The sequence below is a fragment of the Equus caballus genome, chromosome X, assembly GCF_041296265.1.
Source record: "Equus caballus isolate H_3958 breed thoroughbred chromosome X, TB-T2T, whole genome shotgun sequence".
NCBI classification, from domain to species: domain Eukaryota; kingdom Metazoa; phylum Chordata; class Mammalia; order Perissodactyla; family Equidae; genus Equus; species Equus caballus.
In genome coordinates this window covers 42,271,346-42,289,844 of record NC_091715.1, presented here as the reverse complement: position 1 = coordinate 42,289,844, position 18,499 = coordinate 42,271,346, and the positions used below count along the sequence as shown (strand labels likewise).

General features: G+C 39.3%; 1 long non-coding RNA gene across 1 annotated transcript in view; it reads left to right on the top strand.

Moving 5' to 3' along the window:
- LOC138921962 (uncharacterized) overlaps positions 1-13,765 on the top strand; it is a 53,633-nt gene extending 39,868 nt beyond the window's left edge. Inside the window, exon 5 of the long non-coding RNA XR_011435014.1 lies at positions 10,291-13,765. This is a non-coding gene — a long non-coding RNA (uncharacterized lncRNA). The remainder of the gene's footprint in view (positions 1-10,290) is intronic.
- The last annotated feature ends 4,734 nt before the right edge of the window (positions 13,766-18,499 follow it).

Sequence of the window (18,499 nt, the reverse complement as noted above, 5' to 3'; positions counted from 1 at the left end):
TGATTGTGGCATATTTCAAAAATGGTCACAAATAAAACTTCTGGTTTCAGCCCCAACATATAGAGAGGGCAGAGATCACCAATCCCATCCTTAAAACAAGAAAACGCTGGAAAAACTGAATCCACCTATATTTTAGACTCCTCACAGAACTGAGCTGGCAGGGCAAACCACCACGTAAACTCTGGCGCAAGAGTGGAATCCAGAGTGTCAAAACCGAGATCTGCCTCCCTGAATCAGAATCCTCTGTAGTCATAATCTGGTAAGAACATTTAAATGGTAAATAAGATGAATTTCTTGAGGCTGAGTGTGGACTAGCAGGAAAGTGAGAATCTGCTCCCCCTACCCACCCCCCGCCCCATACTGCACTCTTAGGGGGCATCCACAACTTCATGGACTTTCACTCCAGGAAACAGATTTTCCTGGTGGAGATCTGAGAAAGATGCCCTTGTTTTTGTGTCTGGGAGAGAGAAAGAGAGTAATCATTGTCAAAATACCGCCAGAGTCTTCCATGACAAAGGAGTACTCTCCAGGGAAAAGGCTTTGCTAGACCCTTATCCTAGGTGGAGGAAAGCTATTGCTCCCGCCCCAGCCCACTCTAGCCCTCCTGTCTCACCTAAGGGAAACAGAAAAGTGAGTAGGGGCCAAGGCTTCCAGGAAATAATGTGGGAATACTGCAGCCAGGGAAAGGATAGAGGTCACGGGGAGAAGGTAATGCCCCTGGAGAAACACTTGTGAAGGTTGCAGCCCAGCGACACAGTCCCTCTAAAAGACTGAGATTTAGTCATGAAGCTGTGGAATTCTCCCCCTCCCCCACGCCTTATCACCACATCAATGGGCTTCTAGAGAAATACCAGTGGGTTATAACTGAAAGCGCTTCAAAAACACAGATTCTCTCTGAGCAGGAGTGCTTTGCGAAGCCCAAATTCAAAAGAGGGGACCGAAATAAGGCCACTAGAGCACTGGAGACCTCTGGCAGTCATACTGCAGCAAACATAAAACACAGCCTAGCCCCTAGCCAGATTAACATAAATATTCACACTAAATGCCTAGTTACATCAGGTCCTAATTACCCAAAAGAAATTTTCTGGCTTTCAACAAAAACATTACAAAGCAGGCCAAAAACTGAGAGAATGGAGAGAAAAGGCAAGCATTAGAACCAATCTCTGATATAACACTCATTTTGGAATTGTCAATCAGGAAATTTAAAATAACTGTGATTAAGATGTTAAGGATTCTAACGGAAAAATAGACAGCACACAAAAGCAGATGGGTAATGTAAGCAGTCTAGGGAAGGACGAACTATTCCTCTACCCTCTAGGTCCTTCTGGCTAGTCTAAGAATTAAATTGACATGAGACAGAATAAGAGGAGAAAATCGAATAAATTTAATAACGTATACGTGGGAGAAACCCAGGAAAAGTGAGTAACTCCCCAAAATAGTGGAAGCCACTACCTTCAATACCATCTTCAACGAAGGACAAAGGAGGACGTTGTGGGTAGTGGTTTGGGACTTCAAAGGGGAGGAAGGCAACGTACATGGAGACGGAAAAGCAAATGTTTGATAAACAAGTGTTGCCCACGCCTCACAAAGACAATGAGAGATGGGGAGGACTTAGATTGAAAGGTCCTTGTTAGGTTCCTCCCTGTCTGTCACACCTAGTTTATAGTATACTATAGTTCTCTTACGTTATTAGCTCCTTCCTGGAACAGGCCTTCTATCTTAAATTCTTTTAGGCAGTGAGGGAGAAGGTGACAGTTTCTTTCAGAGTCTTTTGTTCTTAAAATAAGCCAAAGAGACACATTTTGGGGTGCCAAATTCTGATCCCCCACAGCAGAGACATGGAAATTCTGAGAAAGGATTAAAAGGAAATGCTAGAAAATAAAAGCACAGTAACAGAAGTGAGGGGCTCATTAGTAGATTCTTCATGACCCAGGAAAGAATCAGTGAACTTGAAGCTAGGTCATAGGTCAATAAAACTTTTCTAACAGAAGTGCAAAGAGGATAAAATCAGGAAAAGCATGTAACTTAACATCCCGCCATGTGAAATTGGAAAAAGTTTGATGCGTTAATCCAAATACCAAAAAAGGACAGAAGGTAGAAATAACAGAGAAGAATGAATATTGGAAAGAATATGGGTCAAGAACTCCCAAAAGAAATTATAGATAGCAAATCACAGATTCAGGAATCATAGTAAATACCAGCAGTATATATACTAAATACACACACACACACACACACACACACACACACACACGCGCGCATGCACATCTAGACATGTTATATTCAAACTGCATAAAACTAAAAACTAATAAAAATGTTGAAAGAATAAGCTGGAGGAGGAAAACACTTTACCTATTGAGGAATATGGACAAGGAGTACAGCCGACTTCTCATCAGGACCCATGCAAAGAAGAAGAGAGAAGAGTGAAATATTTCAAGTGTTGATTGAAAAGAAAAACCACCCACCTGTAATTCTATTTCCAGAAAGTTGTCATTCAAAAGTGAACACGGAATAAAGACTTTCTCAGACAAGTAAAAGTTAAGCAAGGTAATCTCCAGGAAACCTGCCTTCCCAGAAATGATAAGTGACGTTCTTCAGGCAGAAGGAAAATCATATAGGTCAGGAACTTGGGTCTACCTGAAGAAAGGAAGGGGGTCAACGAAGTATTAAATGGATGTAAATAACATCTTCTATGTTTCTTATTCTTGTGTCATCTAAAACATAACTGTTTTCTAAAAGATAATAGTGACCACATAGTGGGTGATTATAGCATGTAGATAAGCGAAATGATGGACAGAAGCGTCCCAAGCAACGGGAGGGAGGAACTGGGAATGCTCTTTTATAAGGTACCCGTACTACACACAAAGCCGTACAGTGTTATTTGAAGGTGGCCTTAGATTAGTAAAAGTGTATATTGTAAACTCCATGGCAACCACTAAGAACAATTTAAAAAGAATTAAAAGTGATATGCTAAGCGAGGGAATAATGGAGTCATATGAAAAGCTCAATTAAAACCAGAGAAGGCAGAAAAAGAGGGGCAAAAAGAACCAAATCCTACACCTAACGTCATACTCAATGATGAAAGGTTGAAAGCTTTTCCCCTAAGATCAGAAATAAGACAAGGGTGAGCCAGGCCTGATGGCCTAGGTGTGTGTTAAGGTTCGGCGCTCATTGTTTTGGTGCCCTGGGTTCACTTCCCAGTCATAGAACCACACCACTCATCTGTTAGTGGCCATGTTGTGGTGGTGGCTCACATAGAAGACCTGGAAAGACTTACAACTAGGATATACAACCATGTCCTGGGGCTTTGGGGAGGGGAAAAAAAAAGAGGAAGATTGGCAACAGATGTTAGCTCAGGGTGAATCTTCAAAAAAAAACTCTGTCGTGTTTCTATACACTAACAATGAATTTTCTGAAAAAGAAATAAGAAATTGATCCCATTTACAATAGCATCAAAAGCAATAAAATAGTTAGCAATAAATTTAACTAAGGAGGTAAAAGGTCTCTACTCTGAAAACTAGAAGACATTGATGAAAAAATCAAAGAGGACACAGTAAATGAAAGAGTACCTTGTGTTCCTGCATTGGAAGAATTAACATTGTTAAAACATCAATACTACCAAAAACCATCTATAGGTTCAGTCACTTCCTATCAAGATTCCAAAGGCATATTTTATGGAAGTAGGAAAAACATTCCTAAAATTTATATGGAACCACAAAAGACCTCCAGTAGGCACAGAAAACCTGAGAAAGAGGAACAAAGTGGAAGCCACACACTTCCTAATTTCAATCTGTACTATAAAGTTATAGTCATCAAAGCAGTATGGCAGGGGCATAAAAATGGACACATACACCAATGAAATGGAATCAAGAGCCCAGAAATAAACCCAAGTATATTACACTCAATGAATATTTGACAGTGGAGCCAAAATACTCAGTGGAGAAAAGACAGTCTCTTCAATAAACAGTGCTAGGATAATTGGATATCCACATGTGAAAGAGTGAAACTGGACCCATACCTTCAACCACTCGCAAAAATTAACTCGAAATGGATTAAAGATTTAAATGTAAGACATTAAACTCCTAGAAGAAAATATAAGGATAAAGCTCCTTGACATGGGGCTTGGTACTGAGTTTTTGGATATGTCACCTAAAACACAAGCAACAAAATCAAAAATAAATTGGACTACATCAAACTAAACAGCATCTGAACGACAAAACACACCATAAACAAAGTGAAAAGAAAACCTACAGAAAGGGAAAAATTATTTGTAAACCATATGTCTGGTAAGGGGTGAATATCCAAAATAGATTAAGAATTCATTCAACTCAACAGCAAAAAACAAATAATCCAATTACAAAATGGCAAAGGACCTGAATAGACATTTCTCCAAAGAAGATATATGAAAGGCCAACAGGTATATGAAGGAAGCTCAACATCGCTAGTCATTAGGGAAATGCAAATTGAGGCCACAATGAGATATCACCTCACCCCTACTAGAATGGCCATCATCCAAAAGACAAGAGATAACAAATGCTGGTCTGGATGTGAGAAAAGGGAACCCTTGCGCACTCTTGGTGGGAATGTAAATTGGCACAGCCACTATTGAAAACAATTCGGAGGATCCTCAAAAAATTAAAAATAGAACTACCATGTGATCCAATGATTCCACTTCCGGGACTATATCCAAAGGAAACGAAAACACTAACTCGAAAAGATACTGCACCCCCATGGTCGTAGCAGCATTATGTACGATAGGAAAGACATGGAGACAGCTTAGGTGTCCGTCAATGAACGAATGGATAAAGAAGTTGTAAAACCTATATATATATATATATATATGTATGTATGTATATATTCACACTCACAATGGAATATTATTCAGCAATTAAAAAAATGAGGAAATTCTACCACTTGTGACAACATGGAGGGACCCTGAAGGTATTATGTTAAGTGAAATAAGTCAGATAGAGAAAGAAAAATACTATATGTCTCACTTGTATGTGAAATCTTAAAGAAACAAAAACTCATAGACAAAGAGATCAGGCGTGTGGTGAGCAGAGGCAGAGGGTGCGGGAGTGGGAATTGGAGGAAGGTGGTCAAAAGGTACAAACTTCCAGTTGTAAGATAAATAAGTACTAGAGGTATTATGTACAACATGATGACTATAGTTACGACTGGCGTATGATAGATATGAAAGTTGTTAAGAGAGTAAATCCTAAGTGTTCTCATTACAAGAGAAAAAAAGAGTTTTCCATTTCTTTTTACTGTATCTCTAAGAGATGATGGATAATAACTAAACTTATTTTGGTAACCAGCTCACAATATATGTAAGTTAAACCTTTAAGCTTTACACCTGAAACTCAGACAGTGATGTATGTCAATTATATCTCAATAAAACTGAAAAAATAATAATTTCCATGGAGAAAAGTGATCCAAACATGTGCTATCTACAAGAGACATACTTTTGATTCAAAGATACAAATAGCTTAAAAGAAAAAGGATGGAAAAACATGCATCATGCAAGCAGCAGTCATAAAAAGCTCTGGTGGCTATACTAATGGCAGAAAGTTAGGCTTTCAAAAGCTAAAAATATTACTAGAAATAAAGGGTAATGTTTTATAATGAAAAAAGTTCAATCATAAGGAAGTTATAACATTTATCCACCTAAAAACAAAGCTCCAGAATATGTGAAGCAAAGGCGTACAGAATTGAGGGAAGAAATAGAAGAGTCAACAATAAAAACTGGAGACTTCAGTAGTATACATGCAATAATGATGCAACAGCCATGCATAAGATCAATGAGGAAATAGAAGGTTTGAACAAAACTATACGCAAATTAGATCTAACAGATATCTATCACTCTAACCAAAAACGTTAGAATACACATACTTCTTGAGCATACATAGAAAAATTCCAGAATACACCATAAGTTAGAGCTTTGGTAAATTTTAAAAAGATTGAAATCATGCAAGGTATGTTATCTGATCACGGTGGAGGAAAAATGGAAATTAATAACAGCAGGAAATTTTGGAAATCTGCAAATATATGGAAATTAAACAACCCCCTAACAAGTAGCTTATGAGTCAAAGAAAAATTCAGAACAGAAAATAGAAAATACTTTGAGATGAGTGAAAATGAAGACACTATATACCAAAAGTTATGGGATGCAGTTAAATAAGTGCTTAGTGGGAAGTTTATAGCTTTAAAAGCTTATATTGAAAGAAAGATGTCAAATAAAAAACCTAACTTTCCACCTTAAAATAATGAAAAGAAGAAGAGGAAACCAAACCTAAAGCAAGCAGACAAAGGACATAATAAGGGTTATGGAGGAACTTAATGAAATAGAGAACAGAAAAACAATGGAGAATACAAATAAAACCAAAATAAGTTTCATTGCAAAGATAGACAAAACAGACAAACTTTAGTCAGACTGACGAATAATAAGAGAAAGATGATACAGATTACTAAAATCAGATTAAACGAGGAGATATTACTCCTGACCTTACAGAAATAAACAGAATTATAAGGAAATAATACGCCAACAAATTACATAACTTAAATGAAGTGAACAAATTGCTAGAAAGACACAAACTACCAAAACTGACTCAAGAAGAAACAGAAAATTTAAATACACTTATAACGAGTAAATGTATCAATTTAGTAATAAAAAAAATTTCCCACAAAGGGAAGTCCCTGTCCAGATGGCTTCACTGGACAAGTATACCAAACACATAAAGAAGAAAGAAGCAATTATTCACAAACTCTTCCATGATATAGGAGAGTGTGAAACACATCTTAACTCATAATATGAGGGCAGTATTTCCCTAACAGTAAAAGCAAAGTTATCACAATTTTAAAAACATAGACAAATTTTAATATAGATGGAAAAAAATCTGTCCTTGAGTAGGTGGTGGTTATTTTGACGTTCATTTCATCATTATCCATTATATCCTACACATCATCTTTTATATATTTTTCTGTCCATGCATTATATTTCCCAATGAAAAGTTACGCATAGCTCTTATGGTGCTACGATGAGGTGATCACAGGGAGGTACTGGGAACAGAAGAGAAGATCTAACTCAGATGGTAGACAGGAGGGGACGAGATGGTCAGGAAAGCCTTCCCAGATGAAAATGTCATTTCCTACTGAAAATACCTGCTGGCCCTCCCCTGCCCTTGGGATACAGCCTCTTGAGAACAGCATACGTGGCCATGCACGATCTGTCCCTGGTGCCCTCTAAAGCATTAAGTCTCACCACTCCCGCTCTGTCCTCTCCCCTCCAGCCATACTGAACAACTTGATGCTTGGAGCTTCTCCAACAAACTTGGCTTTTGTTAGCTCCCAGGTCTTTAGTCACATGGCTCCTTCAGCTGGAACTGATTTTCCTCCCTGATCTGGCTAATTCCACTTCATCCTCCACCAGAAAATAGGCTTTACGAGGGTGCTATTTGTATCCGTTTTGTTAAGACTGCATTGCCAGCCCTTAGAATAGGGCTTGGTACAGAGTAAGCGCTCACTAAATATTTGATGGATGAAGTGGAATTCATGAGTCCATCCCTTAGAATTTAGCTCAAACACTTCATTTTCCGGAAAGTCTCCCCTGATCTTCCCTAGGACAAGTTTCAAGCCCCTCCTCTGGGCTTCCATCGGGCCCAGTGCTTCCGTCTACCACAGCATCTATCACATAATACCGTCCTTGCCTGTATGCCTCTCTAGACTAAGCTCCCGTGGGGCACAGATTAGAATGCTTTTATTCTTGTCAGCACTCTCCAGTTCCCTGGCAAATGTGACAGTCCCCGGAATGGTGTGGGCCATCAGGAAATGTTAGTTGAATATATGGAAAGGAGGCAGACATAAAATGCTGAACCTTGAAGGATGTGTAGCAAGCAGCAAGACAGCTGCTACGAGAGCCTGGTGTACTCAGGAAAGTGCAAGTATTTCAGCGCTGTTGTCTCCCTTACAAAGCTGTGAGCTTTTTGAGGACAAGGACATCAATGGCAAGGGTAATGCCTTGTATCTCAGAACTCATTCAACCAATTTTTTTTGAGCATCTGCTGTGTGCCAGGGCTTATTCTACGTATCTAGGATGCACTGGTTAGCACAAAAGACAGAGTCTCTGCCTTCATGGGACTTATTTTAATATGGGAGACAGACAGTAACAAAGGAACAAAGAAATGTAAGCCAGCAGTACCCTGTGAAGAAAAAGTAGATCTGGCAAGACGGTAGAAAATTATGGGAATGCTATTTCAGGTAAGGTGATTCATATCTCCAAAACCTAGCACAGTGCCTTGCATACAGTAGGCACTCAATGTATGTTGAGTGGGTGATTTAATACTAAAAGATAGATACGGCGCAAGAGATAAAGCCCGGAAAAAGGAAGACTATCCCAAAATGTTAAAATAGAACACAGGAAAGAGGGTACATTTCACATACCAAGTGAGATTAGGTTTCCATAATTCTCCAGCGTCACATCCCTGTGGAGAGTCCTCTGGGAAGAGTCAAATTGAGTCCATTCCTTCTCTTTGAGAAAGCAAGACAGAGAAAGGAAGGAAGATAGATAACATTAAGAGGTTGCTTCTCAAGATGTGATGTAGAGGAAAAGCCAAGGGTTTGGCTGCACAAACTTCTACTGAAAGCTCAGAAAGACCAAAAGTTCAGAGTATTCAGTCCCACAAAAGCCCTTTCAAGAGACTAAAAGGGTGTCTTGCAGATTTTTCTTAACTACGCTGGAGGGCCTCTGGGAAGCTCAAGGTTGCTGTCCCTAGGTCATCCCAGCAGGACCCCCATGAAGAAGGGATTGCCTTGAACCAATGTATGGGTGGGGCTTTTGTGTAAAAGAGTGAATGCCAGTGAAATTCACACAAGCCCCACGGGGTTCTGGAGAAACTTCCATCAGCAGGAACACGGCAAGCTTGGACTCAAAGGGAAAGAGAAGGTACAAAATGGAAGAGGCTGTTGGACCTCTAATATTCTACTGGCAGAGAGCAGGCAGATAAGGACTACTCCGCTGCAAACACCTGCGACCTTTCATGAAAAAGAAAGGGTGGCTCAGAGGGCGGAACTAAGGGTCTGGAGGGCAGAACCCAGAGCTACCAAGGATTATTCCAGGCTTTAAAACTTCATCAGAGAGTTCTGTCTGGTGTTTTCCCGGCTGGATTTCCAAAGTGCTCTGGGACTCGAACTGCATTCTGCCTTCCATTTCGCTCCATATTAAACTAGAATGTTTATAGCTGTTATCCTCTGCCCGTCCCACCACAGTGTGTTGGGGGAACACAGCTTGTCACTGTAGCGTCACTGGTACCCAGTGGGAGAAAGATTGTGCCCCAGGAGTTGTACTACACGGATTATACCCAGGAACGTCATCCATACCTGATTTAGATGGTTGAGGCGATGCGATTCCGATGAGCTTTTGGAATTGAGCTGATGCCATAATACCATGAGACATTTGGAGACTGTCGAATGTGGTGAATGAGTTTTGTGTGTGGGACAGATTGGACCACCGGGAGCCACAGGGCAGACTAGTAGGCAGAATTCTAAGATGACCACTAATGACCCTTGCCCTTGCATAATCCTCTCCCACTGAGTGTGAGAGGAGCCCGTAAATTTGATGCGACATCACTCGTGTGATTATGTTACATTAAAAGGGAAAAGAGATTTTGCAGATGTATTAAGGTCCCATATCAGTGGACCTTCAAATAAGGAGGTTATCTTGGGTGGGCCAGGCCTAAGAAGGTGAGCCCTTAAAACGGCCTAGGCCTCTTCTGAGAGACTCAAGCATGAGAGGATGTACAGCATGGTCCATGTGGTAAGGAACTATGGGTGGCCTCTAGGAGCTCAGAGTGGGACTGAATTCTGCCAATAACTTCAGTGGGCTTGGAAGTGGATTCTTCCTCAGTGCCTACACAAAGAAACACAGCCTGGCAAACACATGATTTCACCTGGTGAAACACTGAGCAGAGAACAAAGTCATGCCACTATGAAAATTAGTAAAGGGAAACCTCATCTAAAGTGGAGTCAGGAAGCCAAACAGAAAATGACTACCCCAGAAACTCAGCCTGTGAGAAACCATCACCACCCTGAACTCTTGCTTTTCTCCAATGGACTTTGGTTTAAAATAACCGCACCCAAGTTCCTCCTTTGTCTGTATGAAATAACATTCCTCTGCCTTGTGTGTTGGATTTCCCTGTGGTCGACTGTAGCACGCACGTCCAAAATCGCAATTCTTTGGTTATTCCTGAATAAATTTGTTTTGCTGGTAAAATGACTGGCTGTTTTATTTTTAAGGTTGACATAAATGGTGTCATGAGGTGGGATCCAAAGGAGGTGACCCCTCGAGAGACGATGCGCCCTGGAGCCAAGCAAGGTACTCACACCGAGGCCCTTGAATTCATTGTTTCCAGGAGTCGCTGCCTGCTTTCAGGTTGGTGAGTCCCCTCTTGGATTTCGGGCTCCACGCCCCTGGGGATCTGAGCCTCTGACTTTATTTGGGATCCGGAGAGGCTTTGTCCTCTCGAGGGAGGGACTTTGTCCGTTCGGTTCGAGGCTCTGTCCTTGGGCTCAAGGCATTATCCTTGGTGAGCATTCAATTGTTTTCTGAAGGCAGCACAGCTCCTTTTGGGGCTCGGGCTTGCTGAAAATCCAGGTGTTTTTCTTTGGTTTCCAGATTCCTTTTGGAATCAGGGATGAGAATCCGACAACTGTCTTTTGTTTTTAGATGCTTTTGGGGATGAGGGCTAGGACCTTAGCAACTTCCTCGGGTTTTCAGAGGAAATTTCAGAAATGGGACCCCGATCACCTAAATGTTCGGAGGGAAACCCTCCTTCAGGGACCCCAGCTGAGTTTATACTTGAGAACTTTGGGCCCCCTGCATGCACGTTTCTAACTAAATGGGCCAAACTGACCAAGAGTAGTTTGGAATTACAGTGGCCATTATGGGGAACTTTAGATCTCCCTAAACTCATTTTTCTTAAAAAACAAATTGGAAGACCGCAGCTCTAAAATTAAGCAGAACAAGTGATACGTTGATTTTAATTGGTACCTGGAGGCTTCCAAGTGTGCACAGAGCTCTAAAATTGTCTCACTGCAAGATACTGTATCTAAACTAGCCAAAACAGCTGAAAAACTGAGGGAGAATAAAACGGCTTCTGAGGCCTCTCCTTCCCTTCCCCCTGGTTTCTTTGTCTTATGCTCAGGCCCTACCTCCAATCCCATCTGCCTCCTTTGCTTCTGCACCACCTCTGGTGCTGAAACTCTGGCCATGTGAGTGAGTAACCTTAACTTCATCCGTCTGCCAGAAACACAATTTGCACCCAACTGTGCCTTTGAACTTTGTACCTGAGACATGGCTGAAATGTTTAAAACGAAAGCTATAAGGTCTCTGTGTCTGTCTACATGTCATGTATGTCTAGGCACATATGTGATTTTTTTTTAACCTCTGGGTGGTATTGCTAAGATTGATTTGTAAAAGAGCCCTATTGAATTGGCTTGAAATTAAGCGCTTATAAAGTAAGTATGCATAACCTCAGAAATATAACAGAAACTTACCCAAATGTTTTCCAGTTTACACGATTGAGGATTAATCTTTAGTAAATAAAAGCTAGCTTAAGGTTCTTGGTTTAATTGAAACAGGCATGTCCTTTAGAGTTATCAGTGCTGAATATAATGCAGACATACAACTGTCATTCTACCTGGGTTTATTAAGCTCATTTTATCTCTGTTACAAAATCTGTCAGCAAGAAAGTAACTGAAGAGGATGGTTGGCTATTTAATGTCAAATCAGAGCATGATTGTTAAAAGCAATTAATTTAAATGAATTTAAATAAGATCAAAGTTTATACTAAGTTAAACTAAATAAGGGATGGTCATTGGATATCTAAATCATCTCAAACTAAGATGAATGTCAATCACTTAACATAGGTTAGTCTTCTCTTGGCTTCTTATTGCACAGAAGCTAAAGATATTTGAATCTTTAGCGAACACATTTTATACTACACTGAGAAATTTTCTATGAAAAAGGACGTTTCTAGAAATTCGTAAAAGATATTTCTAAGTTCACAAAGCTGAAAAATGCTAAAATAGTTCAAAATTGCTTACTTCTTTGTTTTTCACTGAGAATTAAGGATTCTAAGGGTGAAGAATTATAATCAATACACGTACTAATAAGGGAAACATCTCTGTATGTAAAGAAAGTAAGATGTGTGTTTTGATAAAAGAGGGTATAAGGAATGGAAATGCATTTTGTTGAGGGAAAAGAAAGTAATTTTGCCCTAAAGAGAGGCTGGTTGTTTTGGAAAGGGGAAGAGGGAAACACAGGACAAAATCTGCATGTGAAAAGAGAGTGTCGAAGGTTTGTGGAAAGGAATCTGGGGAAGGGAATTTTAAGGTGTGGTCAAGCTGGCGAAGATTAAAGTGAATGTATTCAAGTGAGTTTTAATACCAAAATAAGCTGATGCCAAATTAAAATTTGGCTTTATTTTCTGTTGAAAGGACAAGGTATTCCTGGGCTCTTGGTCTGTTTTTGATAATGGATTGTGAAAGCTTCTTTATTTTTAAGTAATATGCCTAGAAAACAGAGATTTTGTGTTTTATCAAGAAGGTTCCTGTGTTGTTCCTATCAGGTCTTTAATTACTTAGGAAAACTGAGTCTTCTTAGCATTAAAGGAGTTAAGTTTTGCTTACAACCATGGAACCTTTTTGTATTTGCCTTTGAAACCTCTTACTTTTACTTTGGTCGAATCGAGGCTTAAGTATTATTTCATAATGATCAGGGATCCTATTTGGTCAAGTATCCAAACCTTTGGATATTTTTGAAAAGCTTCCCCAAATATTCAAATTCTAAGTGAAGTCTTTTTGACCTGGATGTAACTTTGGAATTTTTCAGAGGGCACCTAGGACACCTCAAAAGATTCTTTCCTTCTCCTTATAAAAGGAGAGACATTATACTAATTAGGCTTACTTGGTATGTCAAATTACATGAGAAGTGTGTTCGAATAAGCAATAATAAACCTTTTTAGGTTATATTGTATGGGCGAATGTTACTAAAAAGTGTTCTAGAACTTGCATAAAATACATGAAAATCTGATATGTCCTAAGCTAACGTGATTACCTATAATTGTAGTTGGTATCGAAAATGTATGCCACAAAAGTACTCAAATTTACTTGTCAGTTGCATTTACCCATTGCCTATTGTTTTAAGCCTTTTGTTAGTAACAGACACTTATTGTTTTACTCTGATGCTTTTACAAATACGTTTCATTTTCAAAGAGATTCATGGAAAAGACTTTGATAGTACTCTGGAACACAGGTTTTAATAACTTTAAGATCATAACACTGAACTGGGTGGAAATTTCTGGAACTTGGCTGGAGGACTGATTGCTCTGATGTTTTGTTTCCCAAATGTAAGAGACCCCCTTTTCTCCTCTCCTTCAGGCTATCTACAACTTAACAGTAATTTGCTAAAGTGTATCTCTGCAAAAGGGGTTGAAACATTTCTCTTTTTCTCTCTACCTGATCCTCCCAGAATTTGGAAACTATGAAGTATTCTTTTCATGACACTGTATGTATTTGCATGGGTTCCCTGAAGGTCTGTTCTTCTTGTAACAGGGCATAATTGGAAATACCGGCTACATTAGCAAGGCTTTGACTAGAAGGTCATATTCAAATAAGATGTACATAGATTCAGAAATGACTAGACACCTTTAAGGAACTGCTTGGAAAAATTGGCCTGGTACCTTGCTTATAAGGTTTCAGTAAAGCAACCCCCCCCAAAAAAGAGCTTATATGGTTGATCACTATTTTTGCTGTATTTATCATAAATAATAAATGATTTATTATGAAAATAATGATTTTCTGACGCTTACAACCTTGGACAACTATAGACTTTGAATAAGAGATGCCTTGGAGTTCTCCCTCCTAACCTTCCCTGTTACTCAAACGTGGCTTAAATGGTTTCCAACCACTATGCATTTTCCCTCCAACGGGGGGCGTGACAACCAGAAGGGGTCCTTCCTGGCACTGAGGAACAAAACCACTATGCACAGAGAACCTGACTCTTGATCAGCAATGCTTTCAGAGAAAGATCTTGATCAAAAGGGGAAATGTGAAAAATAATAAAGAGAATCCTCATTCAAAATGGAGTCAGGGAGTCAGAAGTTGGAGCTCCCAGGCAGTACCAATGGAGGTCAATTACGGGAAAGACAGTCAATTACAGATCCCAACACAAAGAAGTCATCAACAGGGGAAAATCATTAATTACAGGAAGAAGTGTACATTGCATCCCAAACAGAAACCGACTACCCCAGAAACTCAGCCCATGAGAAACCATCACCACCATGAACTCTTGCTTTTCTCCAATGGACTTTTGTTCAAAACAACCCCTCCCAATTTTCTTCTTTTCCTCTACAAATTAAAGTTCTTCTCCCTTGGTTGATGCATTTGCCTATGGTCTGCCATTGCATGCACGTCCTGAATTGCAATTCCCTGGCTATTCCCAAATAAACTCCGTTTTGGTGGTAAAATAACTGGCTGCTTTATTTTTAAGATTGACACCATACGTGGACTTCTGACCTCCAGAACTGTGAGCTAGTGAGTAGACGTTGTTTTTAAGTGGCTAAGTTTATGGCAGTTTGTTATGCGGGAATAGACAATTAATATAGATAGAATTGCTGGGTTATAGAGAATGCACATGTTCAGCTTTAAGAGCTAGTACCAAACAGTTTTCCAAAGGGGTGGTACCAGTTTACACTCCCACCAGCATTAGGGGGTTCCTCCGTATCCTCACTAACCCTTGCCACTGTTAGTCGTCTTGGCTATTCTGCTGGACGTCTCATGATATCTCACTGGGATTTTAACGTGCATGTCCCTGGTGACAGAGGTTGAACAGCTTTTTATTTGTCTGTTGGTCAGTTAGTTGGATGTCCTGTTTTGTGAAGGTCCTGTTCAAATATCTTGCCAATTTTTCATTGCATGGTCTTGTCTTCTTCTTGATTCTGGGTGGTATTACATTCTGTACATAAGGCATTTGTGGGATATACATGTTGCAAATATCTTTCTCCCGTTCTGAGGCTTATCTTTTTGCTCTCTAAATGTGTCTGTTGGTGAACAGAAGTCCTTATTTTGGCAAAGTCCAAATTATCCACGTTTTCCTGTATCGTTAGTGCTTTTTGTGTTCTGTTTCCAATATCCTCGTCTACTCCAAGGTCATAAAGATATGCTCATACGTTATTTTCTATAAGCTTTAACTTCTGGAATTGGTTTTAGTGTAGGCATAATTTTAGGGGTCAAAGTCCCTTTATCCCCCACATGGATGGCTATCCAGTTAGTCTGGCTCCACTTATTTAAAAGACTCTCCTTCCCCCGGAGCACTGCAGTGGCACAATTGACGTAAATGAGGTGAGCGCACTTGTGTGAGTCTGAGTACGGGCCTTCTCTTTGTTCTCTTTGTCTATTTGTCCATTCCTGTGCCCACCCCACACTATCTTAATTATTCTAGCGTCATAGTTGGTCTTGCTCTCTGGCTGTAAAAGTCCTGGAAAGTCTTGGTTTGGATGACTGTTCTCCGGCTCTTCTTGGATCTTTGTTATCCATACGTAATTCGGACACAGCTGCCCATTTCCATTTTCAAAATCTCTGCTGGGATTGGATTGGGATTGCATTGAATCCATGGATCATTTTCACGAGAAGTCTCTCTTCAGTTCACTCTTGATATATCTCTGATTTACATGGGTCTTCTTCAAGTTCCCCCGAAACGTTATGTTATGTGCGGGCAGAGGTGTTGGGACTCCTTTGTTAGTTTAGTTCCCAGGTGTTTGCTGTTTTCTGATGCTGTAATAAGTGGCATTTTAAAATTTTTCTCTTTGCAATTTTAATGCTAGTATATAGAAATCCAATTGAATTTTGTGATATTGACCATATATCCAGCAATCATGCTGAATTCATTCATTAACTATAATATCAAATATATACATTCTTTTAGATTATTAATGTAAACAATCTGTTGTATCTCTTGTATTTTTTGAAGAGCTGAGAAAATGTTCCACAAAGACTCCAGGCAGACACGTATCCATAGCTCATCAACTACAACTGGGGAATTCCCATTCCTAAGCCAGTCACTGGAAGGGTAATGAGATTACCATGACCTGGTTAGTCAACCACACTGCCCTGTATAATCAGGTACGTGGCGTTATGGGCTGCAGTCTTCCTTTATTTTAACCAAATATGTTAATAGTTGGAAACGAAACCTTTGATCAGAAAGGTGAAAATCGGTAGAGAGATGATGATGGATTGATACTGGTGGAATCTCTCTCCACGTAAATGAGCTCAAATTGCAATTCTTAAGGTACTTCATTTCCTTTTTTTAATTGAAGTATAGGTGACATGCAAGGTACATCATTTCTTAAGCAAAGACTAAGATGTTTAATATTTGAAAATCATCTGTCGATTGCGGAGGAAGAATTAACTCTAAAAATGAGGTAATTCACTTCACACATACCCCTCTGGTGACTATAAAATACAAAATTCTCATAGAAAATCTAACACCTACACATGACAAATTTTTAACAGTAGTTATTGATCACTGACGGGATTGCCCATGATTTAAATTTTGTTTAAACTTTTCTGAATTATCTACATGCTCTACTGCAGGGTTTGCCAACCTGGACACTACTGATCTTTTGGACCAGATCATTCTTTGTTATAAGACGCTGCCTTGTTCACTCAGGGAGTTTAAGCAGCATCCCTACCTTTGATCCACTGGATGCCAGTAGCACTTGCCATTTACCCAAGTTGTGACAAACAAAAATGTCTCCAGACTTTGCCAAGTGTCCGCTGGAGGGCAAAATGCCCCTGGATGAGCACCATTGCTCTAGTGAATGAGATTTCAATATACATAGAATGCTAGGTATATAGAAAGATGGATAGATAGATAGATAGATGTACATACACATCAGTATATTATTTTTTATTGGCATAAAATAGCCATTTTCCAATAGCATTAAAAGTTCTTCAAAAACATCCTATAAAATCTGCTTAAGTTTATCCTATGGACATCCAGTATCCTGCTGGAAATTTAGGTGGTTTCAAATTTTTCAAAATAAATGACATTAAAATAATCATGTTCGATCATGTAACATTGTGGTTATATATACATACATATATAACATGTATATACATATATATATAGTATGTGTGTATATACATATATATAAAAAACATAATGTATTTCTTTAGAATCAATGCCCATAAGGGGAATTGTAGCATCAAATGTATTTCATGTTTATGACTTTTTATATGTCTCATCAAATTTCCATCTTGCAAGGTGCTATGAATGTATAACCCCATCCAATATCATACAGGAGAGCCTGGTTTCTTAAAACAGCTTAAATAATAATTGAACATTAGAAATTACTTACTTTCCAGACTGTAAATAGCTATATATTGTCCTCAATGTAAGAGTAATCTATGTTCATTGAAAACATTCAGAATATAAACTATGAGGCAAACAAAACTTACTCTTCCAGAATTTATTTTCCCCATGAGAATCAGTGATTCCCACTGTGTCCCCAATCTGCAAGTCTTCCCAATTCCAGCAAGTGGCACCACCATCCACCCAGATACTATGTCCAAAAATCAGAGTCATCACTGATTGCTGTCCTACCCTCACGACCTCACAGCCATTCAAGTTTTGCCAGCTGAGGCCTCAGACAACGACATCCTAGAGCAGAGACAAGCCATCCCCCCTCTGCCCTGTCTGAGTTCCAGCTCTACAGGATGCCTGAGCAGGATCAAATGGTCATTGTCCCAAGACACTCGGTTACAGAGTGGTAGATGACTGGAATGCATTCTATCCATTTATTCTTTAAGTATATCCTCTACTTCATCAGTATCTGTTTTCCATATTCCACTCCAGTTCATTTTTATTGTCTACTTCATCCTTCATAACTTTGCATTCTAGATATTTTTTTGTGTATTCTATATTTCATCCCAAATTTCATTGTTTGTTTCTATTCCATTCCAGTATTTTTAAATCTATAGTGCAAATTTCATAGCCCATTGACTTCATGACATTGCACATTCTGTTCCATTCTATGATTCCTTCCCATTTAATTTTGATTTTTCCTATTTTCTTTAATATTTTATTTCACTGTATATTCCATTCCTTTTCTCATGTAACATTACATATATGTTTTTGGTTCTACATGTCATTAGATATTTATTTCCATTCCCACTTCCACCCCATTTTCCCATTCTATTCTATTCAATGTCCATCCCATTCAATGGTCCATTCCATACCCTGTTCAAGTGCGTATTCCATTCCCCATTTTATGCAGTTTCCACTGTAATCAGTCTCCATTGCATTCCACTTCAAATCCACTTTCCATTCCATGTTATTTACACCTCCAAATACCGTTCCAGTCTTTTTTGCATTGTGTTTCACTCCAGTTTCTCCTTCGGTCCGGTAAACATTCCATTCCATCCGGCCAAAATGGTTAGAACA